At 49.2% G+C, this 17658-nt stretch overlaps 1 long non-coding RNA gene across 1 annotated transcript in view; it reads right to left on the bottom strand.

Annotated features, from left to right (window-relative positions):
• Window positions 1–17658, bottom strand: part of LOC127203799 (uncharacterized) — a 42175-nt gene that overhangs the window by 12592 nt on the left and 11925 nt on the right. The window contains exon 2 of the long non-coding RNA XR_007832384.1: window positions 11433–11563. This is a non-coding gene — a long non-coding RNA (uncharacterized LOC127203799). The remainder of the gene's footprint in view (window positions 1–11432; window positions 11564–17658) is intronic.

Below are 17658 nucleotides of genomic sequence, written 5' to 3'. Positions count from 1 at the left end.
AACTAGGGCTATATAGCTAGGGCTATATGACTAGGGCTATATAACTAGGGCTATAACTAGGGCTATATAACTAGGGCTATATAACTAGGGCTATATAACTAGGGCATATGACTAGGGCTATATGACTAGGGCTATATAACTAGGGCTATATAACTAGGGCTATATGACTAGGGCTATATGACTAGGGCTATATAACTAGGGCTATATGACTAGGGCTATATGACTAGGGCTATATAACTAGGGCTATATAACTAGGGCTATATAACTAGGGCTATATAACTAGGGCTATATGACTAGGGCTATATGACTAGGGCTATATAACTAGGGCTATAACTAGGGCTATATAACTAGGGCTATAACTAGGGCTATATAACTAGGGCTATATGACTAGGGCTATATGACTAGGGCTATATAACTAGGGCTATATAACTAGGGCTATATGACTAGGGCTATATGACTAGGGCTATAACTAGGGCTATATGACTAGGGCTATATGACTAGGGCTATATAGCTAGGGCTATATAACTAGGGCTATATAACTAGGGCTATATGACTAGGGCCTATGACTAGGGCTATATAGCTAGGGCTATATAACGGGCTATATGACTAGGGCTATATAACTAGGGCTATATAACTAGGGCTATATGACTAGGGCTTATAACTAGGGCTATATAACTAGGGCTATATAACTAGGGCTATATAACTAGGGCTATATAACTAGGGCTATATGACTAGGGCTATATAACTAGGGCTATATAACTAGGGCTATATAGCTAGGGCTATATAACTAGGGCTATATAACTAGGGCTATATAACTAGGGCTATATGACTAGGGCTATATGACTAGGGCTATATAACTAGGGCTATATAACTAGGGCTATATAGCTAGGGCTATATAACTAGGGCTATATAACTAGGGCTATAACTAGGGCTATATGACTAGGGCTATATGACTAGGGCTATTAACTAGGGCTATATAACTAGGGCTATATAACTAGGGCTATATGACTAGGGCTATATAACTAGGGCTATATAACTAGGGCTATATAGCTAGGGCTATATAACTAGGGCTATATGACTAGGGCTATATAACTAGGGCTATATAACTAGGGCTATATAGCTAGGGCTATATAACTAGGGCTATATGACTAGGGCTATATGACTAGGGCTATATAACTAGGGCTATATAGCTAGGGCTATATAACTAGGGCTATATGACTAGGGCTATATGACTAGGGCTATATAACTAGGGCTATATAACTAGGGCTATATAACTAGGGCTATATAGCTAGGGCTATATAACTAGGGCTATATAGCTAGGGCTATATAACTAGGGCTATATGACTAGGGCTATATAGCTAGGGCTATATAACTAGGGCTATATAGCTAGGGCTATATGACTAGGGCTATATAACTAGGGCTATATAGCTAGGGCTATATAACTAGGGCTATATAACTAGGGCTATATAACTAGGGCTATATGACTAGGGCTATATAACTAGGGCTATATACTAGGGCTATATAGCTAGGGCTATATAACTAGGGCTATATGACTAGGGCTATATGACTAGGGCTATATGACTAGGGCTATATAACTAGGGCTATATAGCTAGGGCTATATAACTAGGGCTATATGACTAGGGCTATATGACTAGGGCTATATAACTAGGGCTATATAACTAGGGCTATATAGCTAGGGCTATATAACTAGGGCTATATAACTAGGGCTATATAACTAGGGCTATATGACTAGGGCTATATGACTAGGGCTATATAACTAGGGCTATATAACTAGGGCTATATGACTAGGGCTATATGACTAGGGCTATATAACTAGGGCTATATGACTAGGGCTATATGACTAGGGCTATATAGCTAGGGCTATATAACTAGGGCTATATAACTAGGGCTATATGACTAGGGCTATATGACTAGGGCTATATAGCTAGGGCTATATAACTAGGGCTATATGACTAGGGCTATATGACTAGGGCTATATAACTAGGGCTATATGACTAGGGCTATATAACTAGGGCTATATAACTAGGGCTATATAACTAGGGCTATATAACTAGGGCTATATAACTAGGGCTATATGACTAGGGCTATATAACTAGGGCTATATAACTAGGGCTATATAACTAGGGCTATATAACTAGGGCTATATAACTAGGGCTATATAACTAGGGCTATATGACTAGGGCTATATAACTAGGGCTATATAACTAGGGCTATATAGCTAGGGCTATATAACTAGGGCTATATGACTAGGGCTATATGACTAGGGCTATATAACTAGGGCTATATAACTAGGGCTATATAGCTAGGGCTATATAACTAGGGCTATATAACTAGGGCTATATAACTAGGGCTATATGACTAGGGCTATATGACTAGGGCTATATAACTAGGGCTATAACTAGGGCTATATAGCTAGGGCTATATAACTAGGGCTATATAACTAGGGCTATATGACTAGGGCTATATGACTAGGGCTATATGACTAGGGCTATATGACTAGGGCTATATAACTAGGGCTATATGACTAGGGCTATATGACTAGGGCTATATAGCTAGGGCTATATAACTAGGGCTATATAACTAGGGCTATATAACTAGGGCTATATAACTAGGGCTATATGACTAGGGCTATATGACTAGGGCTATATAACTAGGGCTATATGACTAGGGCTATATGACTAGGGCTATATGACTAGGGCTATATGACTAGGGCTATATGACTAGGGCTATATGACTAGGGCTATATGACTAGGGCTATAACTAGGGCTATTAACTAGGGCTATATGACTAGGGCTATATGACTAGGGCTATATGACTAGGGCTATATGACTAGGGCTATATACTAGGGCTATATGACTAGGGCTATATGACTAGGGCTATAGCTAGGGCTATATAACTAGGGCTATATAACTAGGGCTATATAACTAGGGCTATATAACTAGGGCTATATAGCTAGGGCTATATAACTAGGGCTATATAACTAGGGCTATATAACTAGGGCTATATGACTAGGGCTATATGACTAGGGCTATATGACTAGGGCTATATAGACTAGGGCTATATAACTAGGGCTATATGACTAGGGCTATATAACTAGGGCTATATAACTAGGCTATATGCTAGGGCTATATAACTAGGGGCTATATAACTAGGGCTATATAACTAGGGCTATATAACTAGGGCTATATGACTAGGGCTATATGACTAGGGCTATATAGCTAGGCTATATAACTAGGGCTATATAACTAGGGCTATATGACTAGGGCTATATGACTAGGGCTATATAGCTAGGGCTATATAACTAGGGCTATATAACTAGGGCTATATAACTAGGGCTATATGACTAGGGCTATATAACTAGGGCTATATAACTAGGGCTATATAGCTAGGGCTATATAACTATATACTAGGGCTATAACTAGGGCTATATAACTAGGGCTATATAACTAGGGCTATATAACTAGGGCTATATAACTAGGGCTATATAACTAGGGCTATATGACTAGGGCTATATACTAGGGCTATATAACTAGGGCTATATAGCTAGGGCTATATAACTAGGGCTATATAACTAGGGCTATAAACTAGGGCTATATAGGGACTAGGGCTATATAACTAGGGCTATATAAACTAGGGCTATATAGCTAGGGCTATATAACTAGGGCTATATAGACTAGGGCTATATAGCTAGGGCTATATAACTAGGGCTATATAACTAGGGCTATATAACTAGGGCTATATAACTAGGGCTATATAACTAGGGCTATATAACTAGGGCTATATAACTAGGGCTATATAACTAGGGCTATATAACTAGGGCTATATAACTAGGGCTATATTAACTAGGGCTATATAACTAGGCTATATGACTAGGGCTATATAACTAGGGCTATATAACTAGGGCTATATAGCTAGGGCTATATAACTAGGGCTATATAACTAGGGCTATATAACTAGGGCTATATGACTAGGGCTATATGACTAGGGCTATATAACTAGGGCTATATGACTAGGGCTATATAACTAGGGCTATATAACTAGGGCTATATAACTAGGGCTATATAACTAGGGCTATATGACTAGGGCTATATAACTAGGGCTATATGACTAGGGCTATATAACTAGGGCTATGACTAGGGCTATATGACTAGGGCTATATAACTAGGGCTATATAACTAGGGCTATATGACTAGGGCTATATGACTAGGGCTATATAACTAGGGCTATATAACTAGGCATATGACTAGGGCTATAGAACTAGGGCTATATAACTAGGGCTATATAACTAGGGCTATATGACTAGGGCTATATAACTAGGGCTATATGACTAGGGCTATATAACTAGGGCTATATGACTAGGGCTATATGACTAGGGCTATATAACTAGGGCTATATAACTAGGGCTATATGACTAGGGCTATATGACTAGGGCTATATAACTAGGGCTATATAACTAGGGCTATATGACTAGGGCTATATAACTAGGGCTATATAACTAGGGCTATATAACTAGGGCTATATAACTAGGGCTATATAACTAGGGCTATATAACTAGGGCTATATGACTAGGGCTATATAACTAGGGCTATATAACTAGGGCTATATAGCTAGGGCTATATAACTAGGGCTATATAACTAGGGCTTATTTCAAAAGCAAACAAAGCTGGAGTTCAAGGCCATCCCGGACTGCACTTTGAGGGATCTTGTCTTTTTAAAAAAAAATCCCCAAATTAATTGCCAGAACTAATAGATTCTGTTAAGACCATACAGGTCAGTTATATTTCCATACAACAAACCAAGCAAAAAGGAAATTAAGGAAACAGTTCTGGGGCTAGAGAGATGGCTCGGTGGTTAACAGCACGAACTGCTCTTGCAGGACTTGGGTTCCGTCCCAGTGTCCAAATGGAGAAACACAACTGGCTGTCACTCCAGGCCTTGAGACAAAGGACACTCGATTGGCTTCTGTGGCCACTAGGCACACACGGTACACTTCCAAACACTCAGAGAAAATAAAACTGTATATAGCTATAGACATAGATATAAAAATTTAGAGGGCTGGAGAGATGGCTCTGCAATTAGGGTCACTGGCTGTTCTTCCAGAGACCCCAGGCTGGATTCCCAACAACCAAATGGCATGTTACAATGGTGGGAAATTCCAGTTCCGGGGTCTGTGGGCGCTGCATGTACATGGTGTACAGATATGCATGTAGCCAAAGCACACACAAAATATGAATAAGATCGTTTTTTTCTTTCTGAGACGAGGTTTCTCTGTGTAGCCCTGCCTATCCTGAAAGTTAATTTATAAACCAGGCTGGACTCAAACTCAGAAATGTGCCAGCCTCTGCCTTCTAACTGCTGAGATTAAAGGTGTGTGCCACCACACCTGGCTGAATAAAAATATTTTTAAAAAATAAAAGAATAACGGAAACCTCTGCACTGGTTAGTTTCCTGTAAGTCTGACACAAGTTAGAGTCATCTGGGAAGACCGAACCGCAACTGAGAAAATGCCCCATCAAGTCTATGGGTCATATTGTTAGCTAATGACTGATGTGGGAGGCCACACCACGGGGTGTGCAGCCCTGGGCTGCATAAAAAAAGAAGATGTAGGTTGAATGGCCAGACAGTGGTGGCGCACACCTTTAATCCCAGGGCTCAGGAGGCAGAAGCAGGCAGACCTCTGAGTTCGAGGTCAGCCTGGTCTACAGAGTGAGTTCCAGGACAGCCAAGGCTACACAGAGAAACCCTGTAGAGACTTCCTAGCACCTGCACCTAGTATGTGATAGGGTAAAGTCTTCCAATCTGAGAATATAGGGTGCCATTGCATTTAAGTGTTTAATTTCTTCTGTCAATTTAAAAATCATTTGTGTGTGTGTGTGTGTGTGTGGTGGTGGTGGTGGTGTGGGGGGTATGTGTGTGTTGGGGGTTTAGTGTGGGAGTGGTGTGGGAGGTGTGTATGTGTATTTGTGTGTGTGTGTGTGTGTTTGGGTGCATATGCTGAGGCACACATGGAGAGGCCAGAGAACAACTGTTTGGAAGGTGGTTGCCCTCTTCCACCTTTATGTGGCTTCTGAGGGTCCTCATGTCTGTATGGCACGTCGTTTACCCAGTGAGCCCTGTCTTGGCCTTCTTTGGACAATGTTTTACTTCCTTGGCTGAAGTAAATATGTATTATTCCTATGTATTTTATTTGTGTGTACTACCACACCCAGTGAAAAGCCAGTAAGTAAGGAATGGCAAGGGACCCCAGAGCCCAGAACCCAACTGAGGTCATTTTTTGAAAGGCCACATTTCTCAATTTTAGAACGACTCACAGCGCTGCAGTGCCTGACACATCATGGCATAACCAGACATGCACTGCAACACAGCAGACAAGAACCGAGCCAGAAGCTCCTGGTTCTGATAGTTCTGCCCAACGGACTCACAGGAGGGCCAGAGCAGAGCCAGTGAGGAGGACGCTAAGACAGCCGGACTGCACCTCACACTACGCAACACACACACACACACACACACACACACACACACACACACACACACGAGATTTTTTTTTTTTTTTTTTTTGAGACACAGTTTCTCTGTGTACCCTTGGCTGTCCAGGACTCGCTCTGTAAATCAGGCTGGCCTCACCTGCCTCTGCCTCCCGAGTGCTGGGATTAAAGGCGTGCACTACCATGCCTCGCTACAAAATTCTATTTTAAATCAATACTTGGTAGAATACATAGGATTCAATCTTCACCACCTCGGATTTAGTCGTGGCACCAAAAGCTAAGAATAAAGCACAGCCATCGAAGCACCAAATTTTCTGCATGAAAGGCTATTAACAAGAGGGTGAAAAGACAGCCCAAAAATAGGCAAAAATTATTTACCAGTTATTTTTGTGTGTGGGTTTTTAATTTTTATTTATGTTTATTATTTCATGTATGAATTTAGTAACCAAAACATATAAAACAACTCTTATAATTCAACAAGAGCAATGAGCCGCGCTGTAAAGAGGTCAAGGACGGCTTCGTGCCACAGCCAGACAGGCCAAGCCCAGCAAGAATCTCCACACTCAGGCACTGAGAAAATGCAACCGAAACTATGATAAAACACACAAACAAGCCAGCACTCGGGAGGCAGAGGCAGAGGCCGAGGATCTCTGTAAGTTCAAGGCCAGCTTGGTCTACAAAGTGAGTCCAGAACAGACAGGGCTCTTGTGCCACAGAGAAATCCTGTCTCAAAAAAACAAACCAAACAAGCAAACCAACAAAAAATAAGGTGTGGGAGGCAAGGATCCCAGCAGTTAGGAAAAGGCAGGAGAATCAGGAGTCCAAGGTCATCCTGGGCTAAATGCGACTGTCTCAAAAACAAAGGATTGGAAAGCAGGTATTAAAATAGTATACACTTTGTTCAGAGTGACACCAACTCACAACTGACCAAAAAAAGAAGAAAAAAATAAATAAATAAATAGCCCAATGCATATTCAAAGGATGGATTTTTTAAAATGCCCTACACTGTGCTGGTTTGAACAGGAGTGGCCCCCACGGATTCACATGTTTGAATTCTTGGCCGTAAGGAGTGTCACTATGAGAAGGTGTGACCTTGTTGGAGGAAGTGTGTCACTGTGGGGCGGGCTTTGAGGTTTCACATACGTTCAAGGTACACAGTGAGACAGTCCCCTTCTGCTGCCTGTGGCTCAAGATACAGACCTCTCAGCTCCTCCGCCACCATGCCTGCCTGCACACTGCCATGTCCCCTGCCGCGATGACGGACTAACCCTCTGAACCTGTCTGCCGGCCCCAACTAAACGTTTTCCTTCTTGATAGCTTCATGGCCGTGATGTCTCCTCAGAGCAATAAAACCCTCAGACAGACACTCATACACTTCTTTGGCTATAAAAAGGACTGCAGGGCTGGAGAGATGGCTTCCCATTCCTGCAGAGGACGCAGGCAGGGCTCCTAGCACCCACACTGGGCAGCTCACAACCTCCGATAACTGCAGCTCTCAAGATCTGACACCCTCCCCTGGCCTCCACGGGTACCCACATATACACGCACGCATGCAGACAGACAAATACACATAAATGAAAAATACATCTTAAAAAAAAAGAAAGAAAGAAAGCAGCATTGACCAGGTGCCACAGAACCACCACAGCGTCACTGTGCTGAGTGGCAGGCCCATCATAAAAGCCACACGGGGCCGAGTCGGGGCTGGGCAGTGTCTGGAGCAGGGGAGCCCGTGAAGGTGGAAGCACAGTGGCTGCCAGGTGTGGGAGGGAGAGGGGAACTCAGGGTCTACTTAGCGGGTTCGGGGTTTTCTTGTGGGTGATGAGTGCTTGGGAACTTTAAAGAAGTAATAAAGGTCGCACTAAAGGTCACTCAATCAAACAAGTTAAAAAGGCTGATTTCACATTATGGGAATTTCACCTGTATTGAAAAAAATAAAGCGCGTTAGAAAACCTCAAGCTGGGGCTGCAGCTCAGAGCACTTGCTGGGAATGGGATCTGCAACATGCATTATTTAAAAACAAACAGCAACAACGAAATACCCTAAAAAGCAGCAGCTACAGCTTGGGTGCGCATGTGGTGCTCAAGGCTGTCTTGCTGTTTCTTTTTTATGTTTATTTTTTTTCCCAGAGTTTCTCCTTGTAGAGCTGGCCGTCCTGGAACTCGCTCCATAGACCAGGCTAGCCTCAGACGTTCAGAGATCCTCCTGCACTGCCTCCAGAGTGCCGGGGCTAAAGGCGTGCGCCACCACCGCCCGGCTGTCTTGATGTTCCTTTATCTGACACTGGCATAGGTGAGCTAGTGACTCAGGTACTTACCTGTGGTGTTTTATACTTTAACAACAGGGAAAGGAAAAAAAACCAGTCTCACGATCTAACTCTCACAGTCAAGTGGAGAACTGAGTCCGGGAGGCTCCCTTCCGTGGCAAGCGAGCTCATCCCGACCACTACACTGCCCGCCTCCATGCCAGCAGGGAGACAGAGTGGTGGGTGCATGCCCTCAAGCGCTGCTGAGGATGAAGCAGTGTGCACGCAGGCCGTGAGCACAGTCAGGGTTAGCATCGGAGGGCCAACGTCCCACTTTAGCTCTGCAGCCTGTGCCAAGGCCTTGGGCAATCACTTTTGCTGCTAGTCTCCCCTGAAAGGGCATCCGTGAAAACTCGGCAGCACAGGCTTGCCCGGAGGCAGCGCCTGGGACCTGACAGACTGCGCGTGAACCAGCACAATGATCACTTTAAGCACCAGGAGTGGGGACGCATGAGCACAGACGCCCCGCTGTCAGGAGGCAGCAGCCCGGCTTCTACCAGCCACAGGTGCTGGACACAGGAATTGTATACTTGGGGCAGGTGAGCTGCCAGTTCACCTGCGCCCTTACAAACACACAGACACGAAGCCCTAAAAGGAGCCAGAGCCAAGAGTCACTTGGCCAGCCAAGTCTGGGCACTTCCCCACCTCCTAACACCTTAACCCAGCGAGCCTAGGGACAGTCCCGCTTAAGGACAAGAGTCCAACAGCCTGGCACGGTCGCTGCTACCCACAGTCCCAGCCAGCCATTCTGCAGCTGTTTGCTGAGCACCTAGTACATGTCAATCCTTTCTAGAGGCAATCGAGAGACCACATGAAAACCCTACCTAACGGGGCTGACATCACACACCTGGACTGCTAATTCGTCTTACAGCCTCAGAACCAAGCATGGTAGGAGGTAGCACATACCTATAATCCTAGCACTAGGGAGGCTGAGGCAGGAGGATTACTACAGTCCTGACATCAGCCTGAGGTACCAAAAGATCCTGTTTCAAAACAAAACAAAACAAATCAAAACAGACCAAAGAGGTTACACAGCTTACCCACTGTCACATCAAGAGGAAGTGGCAGAGCCAAGGTCAGAACCTGTCAGGGGGTCAATGTTTGGCTGGCTCCTCGGTCTGAGGGCTGGGGTGCCCTGAATGCCACCCTGCTGTGAAGGCAGCAGGAAATGGGGTTCCCTCTACTGCTCTGCTGGCCCTAAGAAACATTCTGTTCCACACCTTTAATCCCAGCACTCGGGAGGCAGAGGCAGGCGGATCGCTCTGAGTTCGAGGCCAGCCTGGTCTACAAAGTGAGTCCAGGATGACCAAGGCTACACAGAGAAACCCTGTCTCAAAAAAAAAAAAAAAAAAAAAAGAAAGAAAGAAACATTCTGTTCTTGTGACTGCTGGTGTCTGTGGCCAGGGATGGCAGGAGAGTCTCTCACGAGCAATCTGTTGTTCAAAGGTGCCCCTCTCTAGCCCCTCAGGCTGCCCCGGGCTGTCCCGTCTAACCAACATGCTGTTTCCTGTGAGCCATGGGGCTCTCCTGCTCTGCTAGGAAGTCACCCAAGCACCAACGCAGCATGGCTCTCTGCCCTACGCCTCACATCCACCTTCCTCACGTTGTGTGATCTGACACCACAGCAAAGGCCACCGCTGGACACCTCATCTCCGAGATGTCACATGTCACCACAGAGAGGGGGTTCCTGCCTGGCCAGCTCACCACGGTGTCTCCAGGATCTAGAACAGCTCTCGGCACACGGGAGCTGCTCCATGAATTAAGCAGAAAGTGAATGGAAGTGTCTGGCCCAGCCTCCTCAGGCCTGGCGCCCTTCCTCCCCAGGAAACGGTCCCTGAAGGCCAGCAGTGGCCAGGCCAGCTCTCTGCACACGCTGCTTCCTTATCTACCTCCCAGTGTCACATGGCATCTGGTGCAAGGCACAGAGGACCTATGCTCTCAGGGTCTAGTCTCCTCTTTATCTATGCCCTCAGCAGGGTCTCAGCTTCCTTTCACCCCACCGAGTCCCGCCTGGTCTCCGCATCCCAGGCTTCCAGCCACCTGTAAAGGACAGTTGCTGGTGAGGCGTGCTGAGTCTGCTCGGGCCAGCCTCCACCTCACACAGACAAGTCTCAGAGCTTTGGTCCTCTCTGCCCTCCCGTGGGACACCTTTTCCAAGCAGTTTTGTAGCTCTGGTACCTGGCACCCCTTTCTCCAGGCTCTGCTCACTGTCACCTCCTCAGAGTGCGTCCCCATGAGCCTGACTCTGCCTAACTCCTTGACCCCTGATTCCCAGGGCACTTCTTACCCCCCAACACTGTGTGTGTTTATTACCACTCCCGATGGGTCACAGCCCCCACAAGTCCCAGAATCTTGCAGTCAATGACCAGCTGATAAACGCTGACTACACTTGGCTGTGTTACTTGAGTTTTATGTGAATACCCTCTCCAGGTCTCAGTGTCTTGACCTATAAAATGGGGGCATGACTGAGAGCACCCACAAAGAGGCAGAGCTTGATCTGGGCACATGTAGGGTGTCCAGCTAGCGGACAGGGCAATGGTTGCTTGAGTTGGGGCTCCAGGCGCCTGAGGAGAGCAGGATGTAAGAGGGAGACACACATCTGCTGAGCAAAAGTAAACCCTTACCACGTTTGTGGAGCCAGCCTTCTTTGATGACAGATACCTCATTCATGGTGGCAGCGCTAACACGCTGTCACCTAGCTTGGGACAGCTCAGGGCAGCAGGACATGCAGGAGGTGCCTCGGACACAGTACAGTCTACAAGAAACAAGAGAGAGGCTGTGAGGGTGGGAGGGATGCACCCAGCCCCATCCTGGCTCTGAGGCCCTTTGGCTCTGTAGCCGGCAGACAATGGGTGTAGGCAGGGAGCTGGGGAGAGCTCTTCCCTTGGGGCCCAGTACTGAGGGAGAAGCATGGGGTCCCAAAAGAGCCACATGTGCACAGGCTCTGCTCCAAAGCTCTTCTTCCCTCTCGCCTATGGCTGGACAGGAAGAAAAGCAAAGTAGCCACAGCCCCACCCCTGGCTTACCCCAACGCCCCAGCACTGAGGTAACCCTGAATGAATCAGACAGCCCTGGGCACCTAGGGTGTGCTCAGACCCACCAGCCTCCGCCTGCCCCCAAGACAGACAGACTCACGCACACACTCATTTCTTTTCAACTCAACCTGCCCCCTTAAACTAAGTACTGCTCCCCCAGTACAGGGCGATTCCTGTCATCACCCCAACTTCAGTTTCCTCTTTGTCCCTACAGCAGAATGAGGGAAATACACGTCTCAAAGGCCCGGCATCTGAGGGGACCGACTGCACACACCCTTGTCTGGGGCCGAGAGGCCAGCTCTGGGGTTTGACCAAGGTCCTGGTCCCTTCTCCAAGACCTCTGCATCTGCCCTCAGGGACTAACAGCCAACAGACTGACGGACGCCGACGCTGCTGCTGAGTTTCAAGTTCCCGGAGCAGAGGGGAGGAGGACGCCTGTGGGCAGCCACCAGCTGGGCCCTTACCTGGAAGCCGGGGGCCTGGCCAGGGGCCATGTGCCTGCCTCTCCCAGCCCAGGGTTATTTGCGGACAGCAGGTCAGGAGCTACAGAGGCCCCTGGAGAAGTGGCAGCTGGCTCTAGGGACAGCATGGGCATCAGCTTTCTCTCGTGCCCCAGGGGAGCTGGTGGGCTGGACACAGTCCTGCCTGGCATGTGACAGTGGCAGGCTGCCCAGACCCTGGTCAAAAGGAAGGGAGGTAAGTGGGAGGAAGCAAAGGAAAAAGAAGCAGGCCACCGACAGGGAGGACAAGGCGGTGTGAAGTCACAAACTGGACTCCAAGCTGCAAAGGCAATGACAGAGTGTGGGGCCAAAACAGCAACTAGCTGCCCCCCACTTGCAGCCCCCAACACAGAGGAGCTCAGGGGCCCTCAGCTCCGAACATGGCATCAATGTCCAGCTCCCCTCTCCTCTAATTCTGCATGACGGGATTCCACATCCTCCTGGGGTCTTACCTCTGTGCCCCAACTCAGTGGCCAAAGACACCCTTAAAAATGACTTAGTCTTAAGCCAAGTATGGTGGCGACACACCCCTTTAATCCCAGTACTCAGGAGGCAGAGGCAGACAGATGTCTCTGAGTTGGAGGCCAGCCTGGGATACAGAGTGGGTGCCAGGACACCCAAACAAACAAACATTCTGTCCTTCCTCTGCTCAAAATCCTCCATGGACCCCATGTCGCTGGCAAAAATGGCTGAGTCCTCAGACTGGCATGCAAGGCCGTGCAGAGCTGCTCCCCCGCCCTGCTCAGCCTGGAGTCCTGCACCCTGACTCCTCTCCATCCATCAAGCCCCCTTCATGCCCCATCTGCATCTGACCTTGTCCTTGCACGTCCAAACCCTTGACAGCTCCCCCAGTGTGCTTAGAAACACAACAGAGTCGTTCCTATACCAGTGGGACCACGTGAGTGCTTCCTGAACCAAGAAAGCAAGGGCACAGCATCGTGACAGTGGCTGCTCAGCCCTTCCACCCTCCTGCTCACACCTGCTGGGTCCTCTCCTGGGGCCTCCGTGGAGCAGTACACTCTCAGGTCTCAACCTTAAAGCTGCACTGGGTACAGCTAGGGGCCTTTTAGCCAACCCCCGCACAACCACCAATACTACTAAAGTGGGTGTCGCACTGACATTGCCAAGCAACCAATGGGCTGGGTCTCCCCAACAGGCCGAGCAGTACAAACACCTGAGCTCTGCCATGTTACCATCTTCCAAGTGTGTCCCAGGTACAGACACTAGAGAACATCACAGAGACACAGTGATGGGACTCACAAAATTCACAATCTGAAGAGGGAAGAAGCACGCGCGCACACACACACATACACACACACACACACACCCCGATGCTACGGGGTGGAGAGGTGCTGAGAGAAGAGCAGGACTGGGGCTGTGTAGCTGCACAGTGAAGGCTGCATGTGAACAAAGCCTCCGTAACCAAGGGAGTGAGCAGCGCAGCGCATGGAAAGAATGTCCGGCAGGAGTAGAGCGCAGAGGAAGCCAGAGACACTGCTCAGGCCGAGATCGGGGCCCCTACACCCAAAACCTAACGTGTCCCTGGCTGTGGGTCAGTCATGAATACTTCCTAGTGAGCTGGGGTAGAGACCTAAGAGCCCAAAGCAGTGTCGCCTCTGGAAGCCCAAGACCCAGCAGCGACAGTGCTAAAGCGCCTAGCGCGAGCCTCTGCTGGTGCCTGACGCACAGCCCTCCCACAGCTGCTGCTCTTCAAAGCTACAAGAAGGCAGCCAGGTATGGCCAGGAATGCTCAGGGTTTCGGAGTCTGAGGGCCACTGCCAACCCAGTGGCCTTAGGCAGGGCCCTGGGACTCCCCATACCCTACCAGAGGGGCTTTAACATGCCCAAGTGAGGACAGAGGCTCAGCGAAGGGAAGCTGTTTACCTTGGGTCTCCCTGCTGAGTGGAAGGGGCCCTGGCCTCAGCTCCACACGCCAGAGCCACTTTTTACTGCCTCGTTTCAGCAACTAAGGAGTCAGCAGCAGCTCAGGCAGGCAAGGGCAGGGGGAGGAATTGGAAGATCCCCTGCGTCCTCCCACTAAGGGTGGCGCCTCAGCCGAGGTGTCTGTGACGCAGGCCTGTGGTGATGAAATTCCAGGCAGCACAGCCAAGCGCATGGCCTGCTCACTGAGGACACTCGGAAGCGGGACAGAGATCTGCCTGTGGAGACCCATCCTGATTGCTTTTCTGCAGTGCACACCAGCGGGAGCCCGTGTGTCTCTGTCACACACTAGCTGCTGCCTCCCACACTGTCCACAGCTGAGGTGCTGAGGGCCAGGGCTGGGCCTGCAGCTGTGACAAAACACGAGCCAGCAAGGAGGCCAGGTGAACAGAACACAGCCCTCACAGGAAAGGATGCCTCAACAAGAAACACACAGAGCTCAGTGGTGATGAGGAGATAGAGACTAATTAATACCACCTGCCTGGGAGACGAAGCCTCAAAAACTCGCAGTGCTAAGTTTGGCCTACTCAGGAACGCAAAATGGTGAGGCCTTCATGAAAATTATCATAAACACTCAATATGTGGCTATCCAAACCCAGGACTTTCGCAGTAACCAGCCTTCTGCAGGACTTCTCTGGCACATGTTCCTTTGAACATGGACATTTTTTCTTTTTGGTTTTTTGAGATAGGGTTTCTTTTTGTAGCCTTGGCTGTCCTGGACTCACTGTGTAGACCAGGCTGGCTTTGGATTCACAGAGATCCTCCTGCCTCTGCCTCCCGAGTGCTGGGATCACAGATGTGCACCACCACGTGTGGCTCACGTGGACATTTTCTATAGCATCGACTTTTATCAAAATGCTCTTGTAATCGGTGGATCGGCTGACAGCAACAGCAGCTATTGAGAAATAGGTCCCCGCGTTCCTGAATCTCACAAGCAGATACTGCCTGTCAACAGCAGGCTACTGCCTCTAAATTCTCCTTCTGAGCAGTTCCGCCTCTAAAAGAGAGGTAAGGCTGGAGCTGCAGTAGGTGACAGGCTTTGGAACAAAACGGGCTGGGGGCTTTCACCGTGAATCTGAAGTGTCAGAAGGAACTCCCGGCCAATGCAGCCATTGGGAAGTGCAGCTCCCTGCCGCCCTCTTGCCTCTCAGGGCCCATCTGTGAGTCTGGCAGGAAAAGCAGGCCACTGAGGGGGTGAGAGGCCACAGCCAGCTGCAGAGGGCAACTGAGCCTGTTTTGAGCTGTTTCTGGTGCCAGGCTTTACTCTCTTTTTTTTTTTTTTTTTTTTTTTTTCTGGTTTTTCGAGACAGGGTTTCTCTGTGTAGCCTTGGCCGTCCTGGACTCACTTTGTAGACCAGGCTGGCCTCGAACTTACAGTGATCCGCCTGCCTCTGCCTCCCAAGTGCTGGGATTAAAGGCGTGCGCCACCACGCCCAGCCCAGGCTTTACTCTCTATATGCCCATTTCATGGGTTTTTTTTTTTTTTCCTTCCAGAAATGGGAATTCAAGCTAGGGTCTCGTGCATACTAAGCAAGCCCTCTACCAATGGGTTATACACCAAACCCTATTGTTAACTTTCAAAGGCTGGGCCCGCGTTACCTGCGCCGGCTTAGAACTCACTCTATACCTAAAGAGGGTTTGCGTTTGCACTTGGCTTGCCTCCGCCTTGGCTGGGGTTACAGTTCTCTGGAATTACAGCATTCCACACTTTTACCAAGTGCCCACCATGTGCCCAACCCAGCAAAGTCGTAGGGATCTGGGAATAACTGGGACAGGCAAGAGGCCCTGCTTTGAGCAGAGCCTCACTGTGCCCTGTGGCTCACTTCCCTTAAGGAGCAGGGGTTTGGGGCCACTGAGGTGCTCTGGTGTGTCACTGGAATGGAGAGCCTCTGGGGAAACGAAGGGGCTGGTACAGGCCTCACATGAGGGTCTGGGCTGAGGATGGAAGGGCTCTGGCTTCAGTAGTCACACATCGCAAAGTGGGGGGAGGGTGTGGACGGGGTGCTAGGATCTATGTGCGCCTGGCGGGGTGCTGGGATCTATGTGCGCCTGGCAGGGTGCTGGGATCTATGTGCGCCTGGCAGGGTGCTGGGATCTATGTGCGCCTGGCGGGGTGCTGGGATCTATGTGCGCCTGGCGGGGTGCTGGGATCTATGTGCGCCTGGCATCCTGAGCTGGGGAGCCTTGTTTTGGCAAGCTTAGCTTGCTGTCCAGGCTGCCCAGCTAGGACAAGGGGGGCGGTTTTCTGCTCCTCAGCCCATGAACTATGCCAGCTCAGGTCCTCAGGGTCATCTATCTGAACCCAGAGTCGTGATATGTGGCTTCTAAGGAGACCTCTGAATACTGCTAAGGACAGTGCCTGAGCTAGACAGACGGAAACACGATGTCTTAAAGACAATTTTGTGTATGTGTGTGCATCTTCGTGTGTGTGGTTCTGTGCAGGTGCACGTGCACACTGTGTGTAGGGGCCAGCGGACACCCTTGGGTACAGTCTTCAGGCACTGTCTACCTTTCTCCCTGGACTGGAGTTCACGGAGAACAGTGAGCCGCAAGGATCTGCCCGTCTCTAGGCCCCAAGCCCAGCTTTTCCACAGGTCTGGGGATTGGACTCTGGGTCCTGTATTTTACTAACTGAACCACATGCCTAGCCCTAAAGACAGTTCAAACAATGTCACTGAGTATTGGATATTTAAGATCAGTCTATGATCCCTGTCCACTCAGCAGCATGTGTGTGTGTGTGTGTGTGTGTGTGTGTGTGTGTGTGTGTGTGTGTGTGTGTGTAAAAACAGGGCCTTACACTATGTAGAGCCCAGGCTGGGCTCTAACTTACTATGTAGTCCAGCCTGGCCCAAACCCCAGGCAGTTCGCCTGCCTTAGCCTTCCAGATGCTGGGGTTCCAGCTGTGTGCACCCATGCTTGCCTCTCAGCCACTGCTTGAACAGAATCAGTCTCACCAACTGTGGTCAGAGCCCCTTGGGGACCATCTCTAATCACCTCTCCTCTGTGCCCAGAGCTGACCACACATGTCCTTTCACTCCTATGGCCAGGGTACAGCGGAGCTGGAACTGAAGCCTAGGCCCTCGGGGCTTTGGAGGTCAGGCCGTCCTAAGGGGAAGCTGAAGGGAGCACCTTGCTGGAGATGTAGGCGACTCCCGCTTCGGCAGATCAGAGACCCAAGTTGGGCTCCTCCATGCCACCTCAACTCCCCACCCAGAATTATTCTGTACGGCGATTTTCTGTGATGGAGTGCAGAGAAAGACACATTCTCAAATGCAGCAAAAGCACCAAGGTAAAGCAGAGCCGCGTGGACACAAGGCAGCACCGCCAGCTCGCATGCGTCTCCTACTGTCTTCCCCAGGGCAGCCGCTCCTGCC

The sequence above is a fragment of the Acomys russatus genome, chromosome 19 (genome assembly GCF_903995435.1).
Source record: "Acomys russatus chromosome 19, mAcoRus1.1, whole genome shotgun sequence".
NCBI lineage: Eukaryota > Metazoa > Chordata > Mammalia > Rodentia > Muridae > Acomys > Acomys russatus.
This window is presented reverse-complemented; position numbering and strand designations above follow the sequence as displayed.